General features: G+C 42.5%; 1 protein-coding gene across 2 annotated transcripts in view; it reads left to right on the top strand.

The window, feature by feature from the left end:
* STX18 (syntaxin 18) overlaps nt 1–21,933 on the top strand; it is a 121,498-nt gene that overhangs the window by 42,216 nt on the left and 57,349 nt on the right. The window contains exon 1 of one of the 2 annotated variants that reach the window (XM_082837568.1): nt 20,014–20,530. The exons of the other annotated variant lie outside the window; for it this stretch is intronic. The gene's annotated coding sequence lies outside the window, so the exon portion shown is untranslated. Of the gene's footprint in view, nt 1–20,013; nt 20,531–21,933 lie in introns of those variants that run through there. 2 annotated transcript variants of the gene reach the window in all.

Raw genomic sequence — 21,933 nt, forward strand, 5'->3', positions numbered from 1 at the left:
GTAACTAGTAATCATACCTTTCTTTGACATATACCATATACCCTCAGATGTAAATACCCAGGAGTACATTATCTCTGACCATAGCATATTGTCTCCTTATATTCTTAGAAGATAAAGTTAATCTTCGTTTAACTCATCAGGTGCAATACACATTTTGCTCTAGGCCTAGTAGATGTATCGCAGGAGGATATGGCAGGGTGATTCTGAGGACCAGTGAACACATTTTTAATTTACAGATCTTATAAATTCTAGTGCAATAGGCAGTATAGACATTAGTTAAGAGCAGAGATTCTGGAGCCACATTAACTGGGTTTTAATCTAGTTATGCTCTGCATTAGCTGAGTGACAGTGGGCACAGTATGTAACCTTTCTGTGCCTCAATTTCCTCATATGTAAAATAGGGATAATAGTACTATTCACCTCATAGGTTAAGGAGAATTAAGTGAGTTAGTATCTGTAAGACAATAAAACTGTGCCTGGTGCAGAGTGTTATATGGGTGCTAGTGAGTGTGTGAATAGACATTTTGTTATCTGTTGATGTTTTTGGTATTAATCACAGAATAATAAGGTGCCATTTGTAGTTCTGGGGCCTGCTCGGGGGTTGATGCTGAACAAGTTGAGTGGTGATATAGCTTTTTCTAGTTTTCCTTAGTTCCCCCCTACCGCCACCCCCCAGTTTTTCTGCAACTCATGGTTCATCATAAATATCTTAGAAATTGGAAGTCTGTGATCTTTATTGGCATATTGTGCAGTAATCCTGGGAATTCAGCCTGAGCTCCTGAGAACTAAATCAGAGGTCATGCTCTCCTAAAGCCATACCAGACAGGCCTTCTGGTACAGATACTGGGGGGCGGGGGTTGGAGGAGTCTTGTGGTCTTCACGGCTCCCTTTGCGCTGTGGAGCCTGAGGGGGCGTCTGGGCAATGGTACACTTGCATGTCTGTGATCGTCCGCTCCCATCGCCAACCTAGGTCCTGGATCTGGGATGGCAGACCCAACCACAGTCCTCAGAAACCAGCACAGTCCTTCACTGGTTCAAATGCTGTTTTTATGGAATTCATTTCTGTGTAGAACATTAAGAAGCCAATTCTTCCACTGGCTATTAAGTCCTCTCAGATACAGGCTAATTTGCCTTGGCAGTATGAAGGAATCTTCTCCCTGCCTCCCACAAAAGGCATGTAAGTCACTGCTTCCCACACCCTTCATCTACCTCTTTCAAACAGCTGTTCTTTACACACCCTAAGTGCTAAGACTTACAGAATTTGAGTCTCCTGCATGACACAATGGTTTAATGTGGCTGGTGGTAGGTTTTTTTTCTTTTCTTTCTTTTAACTCCAAACCTGTGGTACTATAGTTATTTAACATGGAAAGGGTTTTAGGTAAAATGTCAGTCTTTCTACCCACAGTTGTGTAGGCAGCATCAGTCTGGTGAGGCTTTTAATGGCACTCCAAAGCTGCTGCTTTTAAACAGCACAGGTAACCCAGGCCTCAGCTCCTCCCCCCATTACTGTGGCTGGGGCCAGCTGGGTGGGTGGGGTGGGAGTGTGCGTGGTGGATCAGAGAGAGGAGAGCCTGCAAAGTAGGGACAGCAGTGAGGCATCTCCACGGTTAAGGCTGACGGGTGAGCAGAAGGGGGTGGATTCAGGAGCCATTTCAGACATAGAGTCTGTAGGGCTCGCTGATGGATTGGCCGGAGTAGTTCAATGGGAGGCAGTGATCAGCTGTGAGGGCTCTGCCTAAGAGGACACTGACGTTCTTGTAATCTCATAACTGACTCAGAGCATAGTAGCTGACACAGGACCTGCGGCCACGGTCCTGTGATGGGGGGTTATCAGGACGTGAGAGGCCTCACAGCTCTTGGATGCTGTTTCATTTTGCTGCCCAGGCCTCTCCTTTCCCCCTTAGCTCACCACTGGGGTTGCTATTTAAGAAATCAGAGTTTGGGACTTCCCTGGTGGTGCAGTGGTTAAGAATGCATCTGCCAGTGCAGGGGACACGGGTTCAAGCCCTGGTCTGGGAAGATCCCACGCGCTGTGGAGCAACTAAGCCCATGCGCCACAACTACTGAGCCCGCAAGCCACAACTACTGAAGCCCGCACACCTAGAGATCATGCTCCGCAACAAGAGAAGACACCACAGTGAGAAGCCCGTGCACCGCAATGAAAAGTAGCCCCCGCTCACTGCAACTAGAGGAAGCCTGCGCGCAGCAACAAAGACCCAACGCAGCCAAAAATAAATTAATTAATTAATTAAAAATACCCAAACTCATCATTAGATCTTTAAAAAGGAAATCAGAGTTTATCTCACTTAATGGTGGTGTTGGGCAGTGCTCTGACTCGGATTCTTCATCTTGATATTGAAGAACTTATATTATTTGCTTTACCTTTCTCTTGGGAATGTAAAGAATAAATGAAAAAAAAAGAGAGAAATCTTGGTTTTGAAAGCGTATATGACAAAGAGATCTTGATGAAGGTACACTTATTTAATGAAATATAATTCAACTGTAGGATAAAAATATCACATGATCTGATAATCATAGATGTTCTCATTTACCATCCCAATATTTCAGACGTGGACAGTTTTTAGAGCCCGTAGTGTGTAGTTGACAGGCCCACTGTACTATGTCATTTTATTTTAACTCTCATATCCATTTTAACTCGTTCCATCTCCTTATACTAGGATACTGTGAGATCCTCCTTTTTTAAAAAATTTTGTTGCAGTTAACTCAACAGATTATTTTACCTGAAAATGAATGTTGTTATGTGTTTTTTTTTCCTGTTTAAAAATTCAGACATGGGGTTGGGGAGCTGGACCTGGACCTGGACTAACATAAGGCTACCATTTATTTTTTGTATTTAAACGTACAATTTTAATATGAAAGAAAAGAGAGAGAAAGAAAGAAAGCCGTCTTCTTCTGTCAGCACCATCTGTAAAAGAACACTTAACACCGTTGGCTTACAGAAATTCCTTCACTGGGCATTCAAGGCCTTCCAGTCTTTGCATAGTACTTGTTGTATGCCAGGTATTTTTCTGAGCAGAAAATAACCCATTTCACCCTCATATATGTGTGGTATGTCCCCATTTTTACAAAAGAAGAAACTGAGGCAAAGATAGGTTAAGTAATCTGGGCACACCCACACAGCTAGTGACTGTCAGAGCCTGTGTTGGATCCAGGCAGTCTGAGTGCAGAGTCTGCTTTACTGTCCCCCACCCTGCCCCCACCAGTGGTTCTCAGCCTGCTTGTCCATTAGACCCATCTGGAGAGCTTGCCAAGAGTGCCAAGGGATAGAGACGTTTTACCTGGCCGTACTTGAAACCAGTCAAATCTTCCTTCTTCTCCCTTTTCAAGGTCACTGTCTCCCTGTTTTTCTAGTCCACCAGACCCTTTTCTTCCCCTGATTTCATGACATATGTAGGGTTTTTAATGGCCTTTTGCAATTAATGGCATACAGCTTTATGGGTTGGCTCTCTAACGCAGGGCCCTTGGGGACAGAGACATCCTTCCTCCCTGTGTGTAGCCTTCCCTGTGCCCAGCACAGCGTTGTACACATACACAGCACTTGATTGTTAATCCCTCTGTGGACGCCTCAGTGTACTGTTGTCGCTTTGAATCAGGGGAGATCCCATGATGTATGGAAAGAGCATGGATAGTTAATTGGGCAGATCTAATTTGACCAACTCTAGCATATCTGAGCCTCAATTTTCTTAGCTGTAAAATTGTAAAGGTGATAATATTAGAGGATTAATAGTAAGATTAAATGAGATATGTGAAAATATGGGCTATGCTCTGTCCTGTAGTAGGTAGTCAAAAATAAACGCTGAATTCTTTCTTTGTCAAAAATCGCTGGAAAATGTGCTGTTCAGCTTTCAGTCAAATGCAAGAAGTCATGGAATTTTTGGAGCTCAAATAGACCTTCAGGATCAGCGAATGCAGTCCATTTTGCAAGCGAGGAAATTGAAGCATAAAGAAGCGACTTGACCAAGGGCACGCTGTGAGCCCAGATGCAGTCTCTGTGTGGATTACTCATTCTGTACTGGTGTACAGTTAGGTGGTTAATAAATGCTTTCTTACTACTGTGATTATTATCACCTTCTGCTTCATAGCGTTTGCACTGTCACCTCAGTGTACTCTTATATGCGTTATGGAACTCTCAAAGCAACTTTGCAGGCCTCCAGTGTCTGACCCCAATGTAAAGCTTTGCCTGTTGGATACAGTCCTAAAGGAGCCACCATCGGATACGGAGTTAAGGAGGTACAAGGAAAGAGTATATATTTACCTTGATTTTTTTGCACGAGAGGGAGTAGAGTTAAAAATATACAATGAGGTTGAAAGCCCAGGAAGCTCTTTCCAGTTCCTGTGTCTTCTGTGAGAACGGGGCTCTTTTATCTTTCATAAGTTCTTGCATGTATAAGGTTAAAAGCAGACGGGAAATGAAGTTATTCCAACTATGCTTCTAATAGAACGTTGATATTTTGTTTTTACTAAACATCATATTGTAGAAGCTTCAAAATAGCATCATGCGTTGAGATTGTTTAAACCATTATAAGCGTCATTTTCTATTGATGCTTTAGAATAGATTTTTTAGATTTCTATTAAGGTTGGTTATTATAATTTGAAATAAAAGTAAAAAACAATTCATAGACACATAATATGTATTATTTATTTGGGGGCCTAATTGCTAGGGAAGTGTGCAGCCAGTAGTGAAGATAGGAAGATAGTAACATGCGTCATTTTCTCATCTCTGAACCCAAATTCTTGACTCCTGTCATCTCCCCTCCACCCCCTGCAGAAACCCTTTTTTTTTTCATAGTGGGATAGTTTTTGGAACAACCAAGGTGAACACACTCTGGTGTCAAATCATTTACAGTTCCTCATCATTTTCTGACCCATTTTGCAGCTTACTACATATGCTAAGATGTCTTGATTCTCTTAAATGCTTGGGAAGGTTTTCCTTTGTAGGACTGTGAAATTAGCCGTGAACAGTGGGGGGAGGAAAATGCCTGTGTCTTTTCCAAAAAGTGGGTTTGCTTACAAAAGATGATGATAAATGTTTAGCATTCTTAGCAGCGCCTAAAGTCATGCGGAGAAATACCTATTTCAGGCCTCTCCAAGGACTTTGTCTAAAAGCAGAAACATTTGTAGTTTGGATTTTACTTGGGGTTTACAATACACTGTATGAGCACGTTACAAATATTTAACATTTATTTTTTGACATGATCATTGGTATCTTTGTTTCCTGATTCTACACTAAGCTCTTAACCTTTTTTTGTTTTTATCTTCTTTTTCAGAAAAGTCTAAATGGGTGGGTTTTTTAAAATATAATGGAAACAATGTGGCTTAACGTCTAAAATTATTCATTATGCAGAGAAAAACCTGAAGCTATAAAATTTAAATCTCATGAAAGTTAATCAAATTTGGTAGTGCACAGATTTCATCAAAACCTGAATTTCATAAGCCTTGAAAACTTTGATGTTTTAAAAATGTTTGAGGAGTTTGTCTTTACCATTCCTCAAATACACACATTCTTTCAGACCACTCGGGAAGAAAGTGCACAGAAGAGTGTTGCCGACTCCCTGAGGCGTCCCCAACTGGTTTCTAAAGCTGAAAGAAACTTCTTAGTCATATGGTGATAAGCAGAATTCAGAACATGTCTCTATTTTATTTTAGCACGTGTGAAATAGAAAGTGATAGTGATCACAAGAATGCAATTTGAGTTATGACATGTTGATGGAGCTTCATACTAAGGCACTGTAAATGATATTTTTGGTTTCCTTATGAAAACAAAGTGAGTTCTGCTCTGAGTGATTCTCCTAATTGTTATTGTTAAGTTCTTTGCTCTGCTCTCTTTTTCTGCTCACGCTTAGATAATCTACAAATACCGTTTGGATCCTGTGTGTTTCACTTTCTTTTCTTAACGAAAAGTTTTCAGTGGGTGTAGTCCCTGAGCAAATCTTTTTCTTTCCAACAAAGTATTTAGCTTTCTATGCACACAAATTCACGAGTCAGTTAAAAGTGTTTGATTAATTTATCACAAAGAGTGCCACCTTGAGTAAAAACAATTCTACTCTGTGGAAAGTTCTTTCTTTTTAAAAGAGGGTTCTTATTTCTAAGAGCAGAGCTCTGATTTTAATTAAAGAGCATTTTATGCAATTTTTTTCTAAAGCTTAAGATTAATTTCTATGGTTACTAGGGGTATAAATCTCTAGATTGCTTTAAAACAGAGATTTTTGTTCAGGAGAGAGTTGACAGCTCCCTTTAAGAGAAGCAATTACTTAATTTTACTTTCCTAAGTTTAAACACATAAAAATATTTGTAATGATACCCCAAAGGCATCATAAAAATGTAAAATAATTGTACTCTAAAATATCTAAAATTACAGGAAATAGATCTCATTTTAAAAAAAGAACTGGGATTCATGGCTGGGGAACTGGGGTGTGACATACTTCAAAATCAGAATCTCTTGTCTGGAGCCTTTTTTTTAATGGTAAAAAAAAAAATCTTTTCTATTGCCAATCATACAGACTTTAAAATATGTTCATTCTATTAGGAAATATTTCTTTATAGTTTCATTACCTTTAACATGTACCACTTTACGAATGTCTTAGATCCCCCTTGAGAGACAAACTGCTGTCTCTAGAATTAAATGGCATCAGTTGGCTGGTGGATTAACTGTATCGCAGTTACCCTTTAGGCTCTTTTTAATGATTATTTTTAAACCTACATAGCCCAGTTTTCTAAGCAGCTTTGAACAAGGGCAGCATAAATAGTTTCCAGTGTTTTACTTACCCAAAGTATACTTCCTTTTTCAGTAGATAATGTTAACTGGTAAATTGTTCCCAGGTTAAAGGTTTGTCATATTTTAATAAATATAGTGCAAGATCTATAGTAAGGACGCTTAAAGAAAACCCCCCACCTTTCCAAGTAAATGAATTAATACTTATCTTCTTTCCCACGTTGGTATTGTAGTATCAGTTCTTTTGCTATTTTCAGTTACTAAAATTTTAAGTGGGTCTTATATAGTAAAATGTCGTCATTTTATTAGGAAAAGTGAAATTAGATAGTTTTGAAAGAAAGGGTGTTTCTTACGTAATATGAATGCTGTTGGGACTAGATACGCTTTTAGTTTAAAACGTGCCTGATTCAGGAATGCTTTGCATTAAATGAGTTTATATTTTGAGAGCAAAATGGGGGGAAAGAAAACTACTTTCCCTCCCTTTTTTTTTAAGAGACAAAAAAATTAAGTTGAATGCAGATATTGAAAGTGCTGTGAGCTGAATGTTTGAGCAACAAATGTAAACACTGATTATTGCAAATGTACATTTGGACCAATTTACTTTTATCTTTCAAGCGAAACATTTCCCACGGTTTTTGTGGGCTTTTATTTAAGTTGGGAAAGCTTTGGCAGTTTGTGTGAAAGTATAAATAAGTTTGGGAAAATCATGATTAGAGTTTGATAATAAACATGCAAAAGCAAATTGGGAAACTATTAAAGTCAGATGTAATATTTAATAATGTTTTCTCTAAAAACTCATTTTCAGGGAGAAGAATGGTGGTTTATGTGGCTCTGGAATAAAGACTTTGGCTGTAATTGAAAATAAGGGCTAAATGGGAATTCTTCAACATGTATGAAATTTTGCTTGTTTTTTTTTTTTTAAAGAACCTTAATGATTGTTTGGGAGTTCCCATAATGTCCCCCTCCAATTATGGGCACAAAAACTACATATGGATTTCCATTTAAAAAACAAAATACATACTTAGTTGCCAGGAAAATTTAAACTACTTTTTACGAAAGAAGCATTAAATTTTAATGTATAGGGAGATTCCTAATTTTGCAGGGCGGAAAAAAATTTTAGTTCATTTAATTATTGAAATATATCATAATATAGAGTATAAATAAAAATAAAATTTAAAAACCTTAGTAGTCTGAAATTTGTTATAAACCTCATTGTCATTACATCAACCTCACAATTGCAAATTGGCATTTTAGTTTTAGTTTAAACAAATTCTTGGGGAAATTTGTCCATTTTTTACTGTAATACCAGAAGTGTAAAATGATATTACATTTAGGTACTTTTGAAATAGTAGTCATGCCAACATTTGATCAGATACAGAATTTTTGAAGGCTTTCTTGAACATTTATAAAGTTTTACTTTCCTTTCTTTGACACACTACTGTATATGTCCCTGAAAAGTGTATGTGTTTGGGATGGGGGGGCGGTTAGTGTTACATTTTGATGACTTTTGTTTGTTTGTTTGTTTTTTGTTTTTTGTGGTACGCGGGCCTCTCACTGTTGTGGCCTTTCCCGTTGCGGAGCACAGGCTCCGGACGCGCAGGCTCAGCGGCCATGGCTCACGGGCCACTCCGCGGCATGTGGGATCCTCCCGGACCGGGGCACAAACCCATGTCCCCTGCATCGGTAGGCGGACTCTCAACCACTGCGCCACCAGGGAAGACCCTTGATGACAGTTTTATTGCTTACAAATTGATATGTGATTTTAACTGAAACTTGTTGCTGGGATAAGAATGGAAAATTTTATATGCATGATGTTTCAGATGCTTTACCTAATGATCTGAAAAACTGTTAAAAGGAATTTAAATTATATACACTGGTTTTACTTTTAAAGCTTTCAACTGAGTTCTCAATATAAAATTCAAATATAGGACTTAAAGTATTTAGGTGTCTAAATATAAAACAGTAAATCTTAAAAGTAGGCTGAAAAGATATAATTTGATTCTCAAAATCAAGATCTATATATATACAGCTCAGGAGCTAACCATTATTTTTCTAGTTATTATTATACACAGATTGAAAAATATATTAGGAACTAATTATTTTCTGCTATTTTGAACACTTAAGTAAGAATCAGTTTTTATCAGGTTAGTCCCCATTTTATAAAAACTAGCAGTTAGCAATTTGCTATAGTCTCTTTAAATCCTAGAAACTCCTAACTTTTATTTTCATTTTTTCAAGCAAAGAGATTGTTAGAATGTTCTGTAACTTACTCCTTGAAGTAGTATTTTTGCCTTATTTTCACTTTCAGTTTTATGCCTTATTTACTCCAAAGAAGACCACAATGAGGGAATGCAATCTATATTTTTTAGAGGACAGGGAATGATGAAACAAGGCCCGGATTTTGCTTGGAATTTGAACATTTGTATTATTGTTTGAGGCTGGCATGATCTGCATTTTATTCCCACTCACTCAGTTGAAAGATGACTTCGGAGGCAAGGCTGTGTATCTTGTTACCAAGCCCTCTTTCTCAGAGCTTCATGATAAAACGCACATTGGTTCCTTTGCTTTTGTTTTCACTAATAAAGAAAAAATATATGTTTTAATAGAGCAAAGCACTTACACTTTGGGGGTTCGAATGTTATCTAAGCGTTTTCTGTTGAATGTAAATTATTGGCATCTATCAAGCAGTATGGAAGTTGAATGTATGTTTTCCCTTTGTACCACCCTCAGTTGATTTCGCTCTTCTCTTTGCTGATGTGAAGCAGAAACTGGACAAGGTAACAGTTTTGATGATGAGATTAGAGGTAGCCAGGCTGACTGTCTCCTGGCTTTTAGAGAACCTTATAAGCTCAGGGCCACCCCTTCCCCTTGTTTAGATATTACTTGCTCTTTTGAGTTTCAGATTACAGGAGCAATTGATCTGCATGACCTATCTTAAGAACTTTAACTTTGCAGTGGAAACTTAAACCAAATGTATATCCTCAAGAGACAAATCATCTTAAAACCAGGCTGTTGTCATTTTGATATACTGTACTGTTCTCTAAGGAACAATGTGGTAGAGGGCAGCACCTAGTGGATGGGACGTGCACTTGCTGCTCTTGGGTACAAGGTTTAGAGAGCCAGTCTATATTGATGTGACTCTTGCCCTTCCTTGGCTTGCAAAAAGGTGAGGTTTTATGTTGTTCCCAGCTCATAATTTCTACCCAGGGCTAGGATCCCAGGAGAATGAGATTGGGAGAAGTTGTGACATGTCAGTTTTATTTGTGGTTTTCCCACTTGCGTAGGTGTGTGTGTTGGTCCTTGCCATCTTCACAAACATATTCTCCTCATAGTTGATACTATAATTAAAACAAAAAGATTGTTTTTAAAATAATTTTAACACTCCTTTTTTAAAATTTTATTTATTTATGTATTTATTTTTTTGGCTCTGTTGGGTCTTTGTTGCTGAGTGCAGGCTTTCTCTAGTTGCGGCGAGCCGGGGCTACTCTTCATTGTGGTGTGCAGGCTTCTCATTGCGGTGGCTTCTCTTGTTGCAGAGCACGAGCCCCTAGAGCGTGTGGGTTTCAGTAGTTGTGGCACACGGGTCCTAGGGTGTGCGGGTTCAGTAACTGTGGCTCATGGGCTCTACAGCGCAGGCTCAGTAGTTGTGGCGCACGGGCTTAGTTGCTCCGCGGCATGTGGGATCTCCCCAGACCAAGGATCAAACCTGTGTCCCCTGCATTGGCAGGCAGATTCTTAACCATTGTGCCACCAGAGAAGCCCCCCAAAAGGTCATTTTTTAAAATGTCAATAGGGCAACATTCAGTCTTTGGGGATTTTATGTTTTTGAGTGTATGTGTTTAACCTTAGTAATAAGAGACTGCCTTTGGATAGAACTGCTTGTTGCCACAGCCTTTATACTCTGTTGCTAATCTGTTCTCTTTTTGAGAAGAGGAGTTGCTGCTGATTTATCAACTGGATCATAAATTGTTGGCTGCCCGTTAACAGAGAGTTGTGTGCCTTTGGAGTAAACTAACAAATTTGCAAAAACAGTGTGAGAAAATTCCATATTAAAAAAAACTTTTAATGCATCACAACCACCAGTTTTAGGTTTAGCTATTCCTTAATGTTTATTTTAGAATGAGAGATTCTTAATAAAATATATCACTCTTTCAACAGACACTTATTGAGTTAGGAACCTTGCCAGATTTGGGAATCTGAAATGAACGTGACATAGTTCTTTCTTGGACGTGCCATTTTTTTTTAAGTCTTTTAATTCTTTACCACAAAAGGAGTGAACACATTCCTGAGAAGTGGAATGTACTACAGTGGGGTATAAATGTGTTTATTTGCATGGTGTTTTCTGCTACAACTGGAAGAATTTAGAAGACATTTAGCAAGTACTTTTGGAGGAACTGATAAATAAAATTGATGGCTTTCTTTTAATGAGTTTGGTGTGTGGGAAGTTGTAGAAGCCTGCATGATAACTCTTCCTCAGTTGGGTTCTTCAGCTCGAGTTTTATGCCGAAAGAGCCCAAGCTTGGAGATGCAGCGTGAAGAATTTAAGAGCACAGGCTCTGGAATCTGTTTTGAGTATGGTCCTTGGCTTTTCAACTTGCTAGCTGTGTGACCTTGGGCAAGTTACTTAACAGCTCTGCGCTTCAGTTTCCATTTTCTCATTTGTTATGAGAATTAAATGAGATCATCTATGCAGTGGCATATTCAACACTAAACATTGATGATGATGATGATGGTGACGACGCTCGGTTAGTGCTTCTCTTCCATCTTCCCTTTTCTCCATGCTATAAGGCAGGAGTGTGAGTAGTTGTGACAGTGTGCTCAGTCTTTCCCCCACACCTGCAGGCTTCGCACCCCTGCCGCCTCCACCTCTCCCTGGTTACTGTTACCGTTGTGCAGATAGACTGTGCCGATGGACGGCCAGCAGCTGCTTCCAGGTGCTGAGCTGGAAGTGCTTCCTTAGGCACATGAGGTTTACAAAAAAGTTGTGCTCTCCTGTGTTTGTCTATTTGTTTGCTTGTTTGTTGAATTGTGTTTTGTGATCAGAGGGTCTTAACCTGAACTCCAGTGAGCCAAGAACCTCTGAAGCTCATTATGGTGGACAGGAAGTTTTTTGTATCTTTGGGAATATTCATTTTCTTAAAGGAATAGATCAGACACATAGCTTTGGTTAGTGTCTCAAAGGATCTGTGCCCCCTAAAAGGGTCAAGAACTATACGTTTGAAGTTCACAGTTCTTTCTGGAAAGCCACTCATGAAATTAAAGATACCATAACCCCCCCTAGAAAATGAAACTCAAATTTGACTTTTACGCTATTTGTTTCGTAAGATATACAGACATAATTTTAAGGGTAGAGTTGAGAAGTTAATTTAATTTGAGAAACTCAAATATAAATGGAACATTTTTCCTCTTACCCCCTCTTGTCAAAGTTCTGAAGAATCATAAGAACAAGGAAAAGTCAGGAATACAGGCTCTGGAGTAGACCCCCTGATTTCAAATCCAGCTCTGTCACGTGCTAGTGAGGCCTTGAGCCAGTAAGTTAGCCTCTCCCACTGTAAAGGGGGAATAATAACGGTACCTACCTCATAGGATCGTTCCAAGGGTGAAATGGAGTCATCTGGACAAAGCCCTTGTGGCTCTTCTTGGTGTGTAGTAAGTACTCTGTGTTTGCCGTTATCATTTTGTTGCACATTTTTGTTTACCCAACAACATTTGTAATATGTACAAATTTGTTGCCTATTGCAAATGGTCTTTGTCTGTTTTACCTCTACTTTATTGATGTGTGAACGTTTACAAATATTTCTAGTTTCTTTCTTCTGACCAGACTTTCCAAGGTTCTATAGCTGAGTTGCCTAAGTTAGAAAAACCTTAATAAAGGAGTATCCCAAGTACTTGGATCCTTAAAATCACGCTTGAAACTTTGGAGAGCATAAAAGGAGTGAAAAGAAACCAGTAGGGTTTGGTCAGAAGGAACGTTCTAATGGATTGAACGCCAAAAATTATCATGGAGTTTCTGAGGCGAAAGGACCTCTGTGGCCTGCAGGTGAGGAGTCCAGGCCCAGAGCAGAGAGTCTGAGGCCCTAGGGCCGGCTCGGGTCCCGGTGTGCCCGGGGGACAGGGGGGGCCTCTCCCTGCCTGGAGCTGGCCGCCCACCATACCTCCTGCTTGAAGCGCGGTGTGAGAGCAGGGTGGATGCGGCGGGCTGGCGGTGGAATGCCAGTGTGAGCGGTGGACCTCAGAGACGGGGTGCTAAATGCAGAGACTGCCTGGGAGGAGAGCACCTGTGCTGAGAGAAAGGAAGTCCTTGTGAGCCGAGAGATGATGCAGAGGAGGGGGGACGGGGTAGGGGGAGCCAGCTGCACCCTCGAGACGCACCTCACAGACACTGAGCCAGCAGGGGTCGGCTGTTCCGCGTGCTTCGCCAGGGCCCCTTGTCCAGTCCGCATGTGCGGGCCCCGGGTGAGGGTGGGATGGAGCTTGGGCGCTGCTGTGCCTTCCTCGGTTGTTTGCCTAAGACCTCTTCAGTAAGAGTACCTTGCCTCGCTGCCTGAGTCTAGCATGTAAGAATAAGCATTTTTGCTCTCACTGTGGCTCTTAAAACTCTAACCAGTCACTCCTTCTGATGCACAACTGAAGAAATGGCAACCGTTACAGCTCTGGGGGAGTGAGCTGTCTTGGACGTACCTAGGAGCATAAGTCAGAATCCAGAGCAGCCTGTGTAAGCGCCGGCTGGGTCCTGTGCCGTATTTCACCTCGTGCCTGGAAGTTAGCCTGATGGTGAGGGGCGGCTCTGCTGTGGAAGCAGCTCGAGGACAGCAGGCAGCAGAGCTGTCATCCAGCCAGCTCTTTTCAGGAGCTGGTCGTGCCCACGTTGAGTTGTTCCCAAGCTGCTTTCAAGAAGGGCTTTTCCAGGTGCCCTGCCGCCGTGGCGTTGAGCCTGCATCAGGGCCCCTCTGCCCCTCCTACCTCTGCTTTTTGCCCCTGACCTTAGTACCCGTGGGGGCCACCTGTTGCCGCTGAGGCAGTTAAAGTTGGACTCCGCAGCCAGACCCTCTGGGGCCAATTGTGATAAGTCGCGGACTCGCTGTGGGGCCTTGGGCAGTGTGTTAACCTCTCTGGGCTTCAGCTTCCTTCTCTTCCATGGGGGTAGTAACAGTGCCTATCTCATAGGGTTGTCATGAGAGTTAAATAAGTTAAATATACATAAAGCTCCTAGAATAGTGCCTGGCCTGGAGTAAGCAGTCAATCAATGTTAGCTACTAGTGTTAACCACCACCTGTCCTCCACTTGTGCTGTATTTGTGCCAAATCCAGTTTATTTCCTTCCCCTGACTCCATAGCTCTCTGTTCCCCTCAGTGCTACGACTTTGTGAATGACCTTCTAGGTCATTCTTTCACGTGACCTGGGTCCCTCCACCTCCCTTTCCATCCGCTGCCCCAGGGATGGAAATGCCCCAGGGATGCCCCCGCTGCCATCCAGGCAGACCTGGCCTCGTGGGTAAGGCCCAGACAGCAACGAGGAGGTGGTGGAGGGAACCTTAATATGCTTGAGCACCTGCTTTGTACCAGACACGGTACCGACATTTTCACTGACAGCTTGTAGTCACCTTCAGTTACTGTCTCCAGTTTATACGTCAGAGGTTAAAGCTCAAAGAAGTTAAATATCAATAAGTTGCAGAAGGCACTATCACTAGTCAGTGGCAGAGCTGGGATCTGAACCCAGGTCTGTGTGACTCTGGAGTTCATGCTTTGCATTACCCAGAGTGGACAGAGAGCAGGATGCGTGCGCACTCTGCACACACACTCTACACACAGCCTCCGGACCAGACAGGATTTGGTTTGGGTCTGAAAAGCGATGTGAAGCCATGTCAGCCCTGGGTTGGAATTCCCTGTCTGTCCTCCCTCCCTTCCTCTCTTCTGCCTTATTATCTCCCTCCTTAATGTGTTTGCCCCATACTGGGTCTTAATCTGTTTGTCAAGAGAACAAATAAAAGGAAGGTGGGTTTTTTTTGCACACAGAAAAGAAAGTAATGATGATTAACTAGCATACATTTGCAAAGCACGAGCCCTATCCCCCCAGCCTCATTGTGCACTTTTGGATCAGGTTGTAGGTGAGAAGAAGATCTGATTTCAGAGTGCGGTTAGCAGATCTCACCGTGATATATTTGTGGAGGAAACATTTTTTTTAGTGGACTGAATATTTGGATTTCAAGTGTGTCTGTGGTTCGTTGATCTGACTGTCCACCGGGAGGGGTCTATAACTCCATGCTTCTTTTTCAGCCCTGTTTTCATTCCAGTTTTTAAAATGATAATTTTTACTTAGAGATGTCTTTAGTGGCAGAATGATCAGAATGGCAAATGACGAGGAGCCAGGGGGAAATATGGATATAGTGAAGACATAGTTCTTCATGGAAAACGTGATTTTAGTTGATGGAAAAAATGATTTTAGTTGATGTTAAGTCAGCTTGACTCTGACTTGACAGTGAACATCCTCTTAGGCGGCATTAATAGAAGCACAGAGGCTGGAACAGGGAGGTAATGGTCCTGCCTCCTCTCCACCTCCTGCTGACGCTGAGTATTGAGTCCATTCTCGGAACCACACTTGACTTTTGAGGCCAATAAATTCCTGCATTCAGAGACTAATAAGTAAGACCAGCAGCCACAAGTGTATTTCACGTAAAGAATTCCTTAAGGGATTGAGAACATTTAGCTTACAGAAGAGAGAAGACTTGCGTGGGGGGCACACAATAGCTGAACTCGATTCAGAGTGAGAAAGAACTGTGAGCTGTGGTGGAGCGGATGGCCCGGAAGAAGCAGGGGCTCCCTGCATGCAAGCAGAGCAGGGTGTTACTTCCTGGAGTTATACTCTATGTCAGCTAGCAAATTGCAGGTTCAGATAGGCCAGGAGTGGACCGAGCTTTGGAAGTGGAGGGTATGTGCCAGCAATGCCAAACCCATGCAGTTTGGGGAGCCAGTAGAATGGGAATTAAAATGTTTAATGAGATTAAAGTGTGAACCTGAAGACAATGAGATGTAAAGAGAAAGCTGGGGCAGAGAGATTGAGGAGGGAGAGGTTGAGAACATGATATGCTTTTACTTTTTCTTGAGGTTAAGAGTCCTAGACCTGTTTTAAAATGGAATTGCATTGAGCTTCATGGGTCATTAAGCCCTACGGTGCTACTCAGCTTTTGAAAATTGTCATGAGTTCGTTCATTATGTCATTAGCACTAAGAATCTAAGATTTTACTTTTTTAATTTCTTAAAAGGAGATAGGGGCTTAGTATTAGAAAATAATACCTTTCAGGTTGCTTGAAGGTTAGTTGCTAATATCAGAAATTAGACCACTAAATTCATCTCAACTCCTGTTAATTGTCCTTGTCCCCTCTGTGTGACCCTCCCTATCGTCTGCTCCTCAGGATCTATGAAGCTGGCGTAGAAGGCTGGAACTAGAAGAATCACTCTCTCTCCTCTTCAGAGTACACATTTCTCTCTCTCTCTCTCTCTCTCTCTCTCTCTCTCCTCTCTCTCTCCCCCCCTCCCTCCCCCCCTCTCCCCCCCTCCCCCCCCCGCCCCTCTATTAGAAAACATACGCTGAATTCTGGAAACTACAAACCAGTAAGGTTGGCACTGGTTCTCAGCAAAATTCCAGAACAGGTTATTTAACCACTGATGACAGTTTCCTTAGATCAAGAATGTCTGTGTCTTCTTTTCTAGTGAGGTTTCCAGACTGATGGGGTAGAGCACTTTATATATTCAACTAACATTTATGTTATATATATGCACACATATATATGCATGTATATATGTGTATAACATATATAATGCAGCGAACATTTATAACATTCAGCTAACAGACACTTACAGCATGCCTCCCGAAGGCATCATACAGAGAAAGTGGGAAGTGAACCCAGAATGCCATATTTTAAAACCTCCTAGGGCCCAGCACATTTGAGTGCTTGGTGGATGAGAAATAAGATGTTCCAGGCAAAACAGCAGTGCCAAAGGGCAGAGGCGGAAAGAGGAGGCTGGATCAGGGAAGGGCTCTGAGGGTCTGGGCTCTGGGGTGGGGGTGGGAAAGCAGGCAGAGAAACTGGTTTGTGGGTGCCCATTGCTTTGGCAGATTTTCAGCCAGTGGTGTGGAGAGGCCTGGCTGACCAGTTTACTTTGTGGGGTGAAAAAGAGGGAAGAGTCAAAATGTCCTGAGATTTTCTAACTTGGGGAATCGAGAGAGAGAGAGAGAGAGAGAGAGAGAGAGAGAGAGAGAGAGAGAGAGAGGCTCTTTCTCTTTGTGGGGACAAGGAGGGGCTGAGAGTAAGGAGGATCGAGCGTGAGTGGTTGGATGACTAAGGCTTTGGGACATGTAGCTTTTGAGGCACCGGTGGGACACACAGTAGACAGTTGAATACGCTCCTGGAACACAGGAGGGAGGCAGGGGCTGGGTGGGCATTTTCTGTAGATGGTAAATTAAGCTATGGGTGGAAGGGGTGGGTTTAGCAAGAATGTGTCAGTGCTGAGCTTCATTAAGTTTCTGAGGTGTGCAAAGGCGGAAGAGGCAAGGAAAGAAGGTGAAGCAAAGTTGTCAGAGGTTTAGGAAGAGAACCTGGGGAGAGTGGGGTCCTGGAAGCCAAGGGAGTATGGTGCTTCAGGAGGGGCTTGTGCAAGGACTGGGAGAGTGGCTGCCACCCCTCCAGGGCCCTGTACGTGCTGAAGGGTGGCCTCGTGCAGTAGAAATTAGGGCGGAAGTGATAGGAGGAGGCTCAGACTCCTTGCTTATTACTTGCTTATTACTAAACAATTGCTGAAAGGAAAGAAGTGAAAAAGAACAGTTCATACATGTAATCCCTTAACACACTCACTGCTGTGACCCCAGCACCGAAGGAATGTCTGTGGCCATGCCAGGCTCTTTTGTGGGTGACCAGTCACTGGGAGCTTCTCTAGCACGGGGATGGGGACAGGACTCAGACAACCCTCACTGTGACTTCAGCAGAGTCGTCGCGCTCCAGAGCTGTGACGGTTCTGAACTTTTAGCTATAATTGGTATTGATGCATTTTTCAATTATGACTGAAGGGAGGTGGATTTGGAATTTAGTTAGTGGGCCTCCAGATTAGACTTGGGAACATGATCCTTGTGAAAAGTCGTTTTAGCTTATCAGTAGTTGGCAAACATTTGTACAACAGTGGTTGTTCTGACTGTCCTTTGGCTGCCTACTAAACTGGACAGCAAGCTGTGTCCACTGATTGAATGAAAAAAATAACGATTTTGTGTTACAGGGAACTTTTTACAATAAGCCAGAGGGCCTTACCGGAGTCTCTTTAATCTTTAACAATGGCTGTCTCTTGCGGAGGCAAATTATGCAAATCAGTACTTAGTGTTTCATAATCAATCAGGTCTTTGTTGGAAGTGTTAATGAGCGCCAGAACAGAATTCCTGTGGCGGGGGAGAGTAGTTAGGGGAGTTGCAAGTCAGGCCACTGCTGTGATCTGCAGAGGACACTGGTGGCTGCTTTGAACCCCCCTGCAGTGAAAATGCAGTCGTGCTTTGAGAAGAATCCCTCAGTTTTGTAGCAGGGTTTTTGTTTTACAGTTTATCTTGCTTTGGGTAATTTACAAAACACCCACGAAGGAGCAGCTAGCAGGTCTGTGCTGTGGATGACACACATAAACAAAGCTGGGCCCGCCGCCTGGGACGGCAGATGGCAGCCATGCTCCAGAGCTGCCTTTGTGTTGAACCTGCCAGGAGTGCAGTGTTTTAAAACCTTGGACTCATCCAAGTGCACGTGTCTGTTTCAAAACAGTGTCATTTCAGCTTCAGCCTGCACAGCACAATTAACCTTTAATAATCCTTCGATTCTAGATCAAAAATACAGAACCAGAGAAAATTTTAAAGCCCTTGGGAAAAAACTGTGATATTTTTGAGAGTTCCTGTTACTACTCCTGCTATAATACATGTGTTGCCATCTAGTGGATAATGTAAAGTATATAGCAGACTTACTGTGTTTGGAGTTTATTTTACCCTGCTAGTAATTCTTGAAGCGGATAGAAAGTCAGTTCAGTTCGGAGCATTAAATCATTTTTGGAGAGCCGCTTTGGGCTAGGCATATGCCTGAGCAGATTATGTCCGATAGACATGAAAACATTTCAAAACAAGATGGTGACATCCCTGAAAAAGAGATGCTTGAGAGGGGTCCTTAACCTGGCCTGGAAATGGCAGAGAAGACTTCCGGGAGGTGTATCCCCTGAGCAGAGTAGGAGTAAGTCAGAAGACCGGGATTGGGAGATGGGGGAGGGCTCTGAACCCGGAGAAGTCAGCAGGGCCAGAAACACTAGGGGGTCCCAGGCTCAAGGAATTGGATTTGACCCTGCGGGGCCTGGGGAGTCAGTCAGTATACACTCTTAGTTAGGCAAGATTTATCATTTTGTTTAAAAACATTTTTTTGTCTGGTTGCAAAGATTACACATACGAAGTGTAGAAAAATTTTAAGGTACGAAAAGGTATTAGGAAAAAGCAAGTCTTCAAATCTTAACCACCCAGACAGCCATCAGTGTTTTGATGAGCAGTCTTTTAGATTCCTCTCTCTCTCTGTGGGTTCAGCTTCAGGTCTGTATTTCATATAACTTACCTAAGTACATGCTGTGCGCAACCTTGGTTTTCCCTCCATTCAGCAACATGCTTGTGGGCAACCATCCATGGGGTTGAGTCCCTGGGGCTGAGTCCATGTCAAGCAGTGCACATATTGGGATGTCTTTGTTTGGTCTCTCGTAGTAAAAGCTTTATGTGTAACAACAGGTAATGTGAGAATCTGTTTTTCCCTGTCAAATGCATCTAATATAGGGACCACTGCTACTGTTTTTTATAATCAGTCTGCTTATACGGTAGGTGTGTTTTGTGGGGAAGTTCAGTGTCTTGATGATTTTTGAAATTAGCCTTATTAGAATACAGTCACTTAAAAGTGCACTTGATTTATCTTCAGAGAAAGAAAAGGATGAGTCACATGAATGCCTGTCATTTTAGAATGGAGTTTAAACAACTGTTTAGTTGAGTATCAGCTTTGTGGAGAAGCCAGATCCTGGCTGACCCTGGAGTGTGGCTCTTGGCTTTGCGCTGACCCATAGCTGTTGACATTGCATTTGACCTGAACAAGGCATCTCAGCATTGGGTACTTTTGATCTTAAAACGTTCTGTGTGCACTGTGGTGAGAGCAGCCCTCAGAGACCCACTGCGCTCGGATGGGATGGTAGGTTTGTCTTCGTGGGCAGACTTGCAGAGGCTGAAAGCACACAGGTACTTGGTTTGGGAGTCACAGTCCCCTGTTTATTTTGAACCATTTATATGAAATGTGTTACTTCAGTGTCTTCTTATCTGTAAAGTGGGATTATAGTGGAACCTATCCCACAGGGTTATTAGGAGAAGTAAATGAGCTAATTGATGCACAGTGTTTAGACTGATGCCGGCCACACAGCATGTGCTCGATAAAAGTTAGCTATTAACTCGTGCTATTTCTATTTTTAAAGAATCATTTTTACTGCCCTCCCTTTGTAGTGAAGCTCAGGGAAATTAAGCAACTTGCTCAAAATTTCAGTTGGCAAAGGTTAAGAGTTTAGGGAGTTTATTAAAAACACCTCTTTTTTCCCAGCACAATTTTGGAACTACCTGAAAGAAATACAGGAGTCAGAACGTGAAAAAGCCAAACGGAGAACCTGGCTTTAGATTTGTGGCCAAATATGGGTGGAGCGCTGGCCAGAACAGACCCTCTCTGCCTGTTGCCGAGTGTGCTCACTGCTGTCTCCAAACCCTACACCAGTAAGTCCTCTTCCCTCAGACGCGTGAGTGAAGAATTGGGAGACAGAAGAGGAAGTTTGTCCAGCTGGGGTCTCTCCACACGAAGCCTGAAGGGGGTGGGGGGAATCAAGGTCCCTTTCAGAGTAAGTGGTGGAGATTGAGCAGAGATTAGAACCAAGAAGCTCAACCAACTCCCTGGATTCCGTACCCGTTTCTCTCGTCTGCCCTGCTCCACCCAAACCCCACAGTCTTTTGCCCGGAGTCTGCTCCTCTGCTCATACCCCGCCCCGCACTAGGCGAGGAGGTAGAGGAACTCAGACACGGGGAAGAGACCCAGTCCTGGAAGTTGCCTTCATTACTTGTTTAAACTGTGTTTTGAGGCAGTTTGATGATTGATACTCAGGGTGAACGGGTCGCCATTGCACCGCCAGTCTTTCTGACCATACTGGTTCCTTGCTCACAGCTGTGGGCCTTCCTCCCAGCATCCCTATGGTACTTGCGAATTCCAAGCCTCCCGTGTCACAAACACAAGGAATAACAGCCGAGCTTGGAGGAGGAGACTTCAGTGGTAAAAACAGGCACTTTGGATATGGGCACGTTCCTACTTTGAGTGGCTTATAAAACGAGCGCTCTACGTGGAAACATTCAAAAAACGTTTCTTGCAGATCTTTCTGTATCCACTGTAGTTTAAAACATTTTAAAAATCAATATATACAAATGCTGTCACATGAAACCCAGTTTATATTTCTGTGAAGAAAAGCCTCAAACTTAAATAAGCTAAATAGTAATAGTTTATTAGTCTTTTGACCATATAATGTAGAATAAATAACTTAGCCTTTGAGTCATACAGACCCGTGATCCATGCCACTTCTTCCCCTTATTATCCTGTGACCGACCTCACGTGGGCCTCAGTTTCCATGTTTATCAAACGGGAATGGGGGTAACGTCTAACTCAACTGATTGTTATAGGGGAGCCGATGACGGCACATAGTGAGCAATTCACACACTTCCTGGCACACACATGCCTGGTATGTCACTCTTGGGTAACATCAGGTGTGTAGTGCACTGTTGAATACAGATACAAGACAAAACAGCTTGCTGTTGCTCACTGGATCCTTTTCTTGGTTCCCAGTCATCCCTCTTTGTGATTACTATACTGGGAAACTGCACTTGCCACCTGCCAAGAATCTGTGCTTAAATCTGGGCATTAAGAACTCAAGCCTGATACTTAGAATGCTGGGTTCCATTCAGGCTTCACCCCATGTGTTCCTGAGCAAATTACTTACCCTGTCTCTGACTTAGTTTCCTCATCTGTAAAATAGGTGTGATGATGTTACCCATCTTGTGTAGCTGGGAGAATTTGATGAGCTAATGTGTGGGGAGATCTTGGAAGAGAGCCTGGCACGTAGTAAACTCAATGAAGG

This window comes from Leucopleurus acutus (genome assembly GCF_964270905.1).
Source record: "Leucopleurus acutus genome assembly, chromosome: 4".
In the NCBI taxonomy this organism is placed as follows: domain Eukaryota; kingdom Metazoa; phylum Chordata; class Mammalia; order Artiodactyla; family Delphinidae; genus Leucopleurus; species Leucopleurus acutus.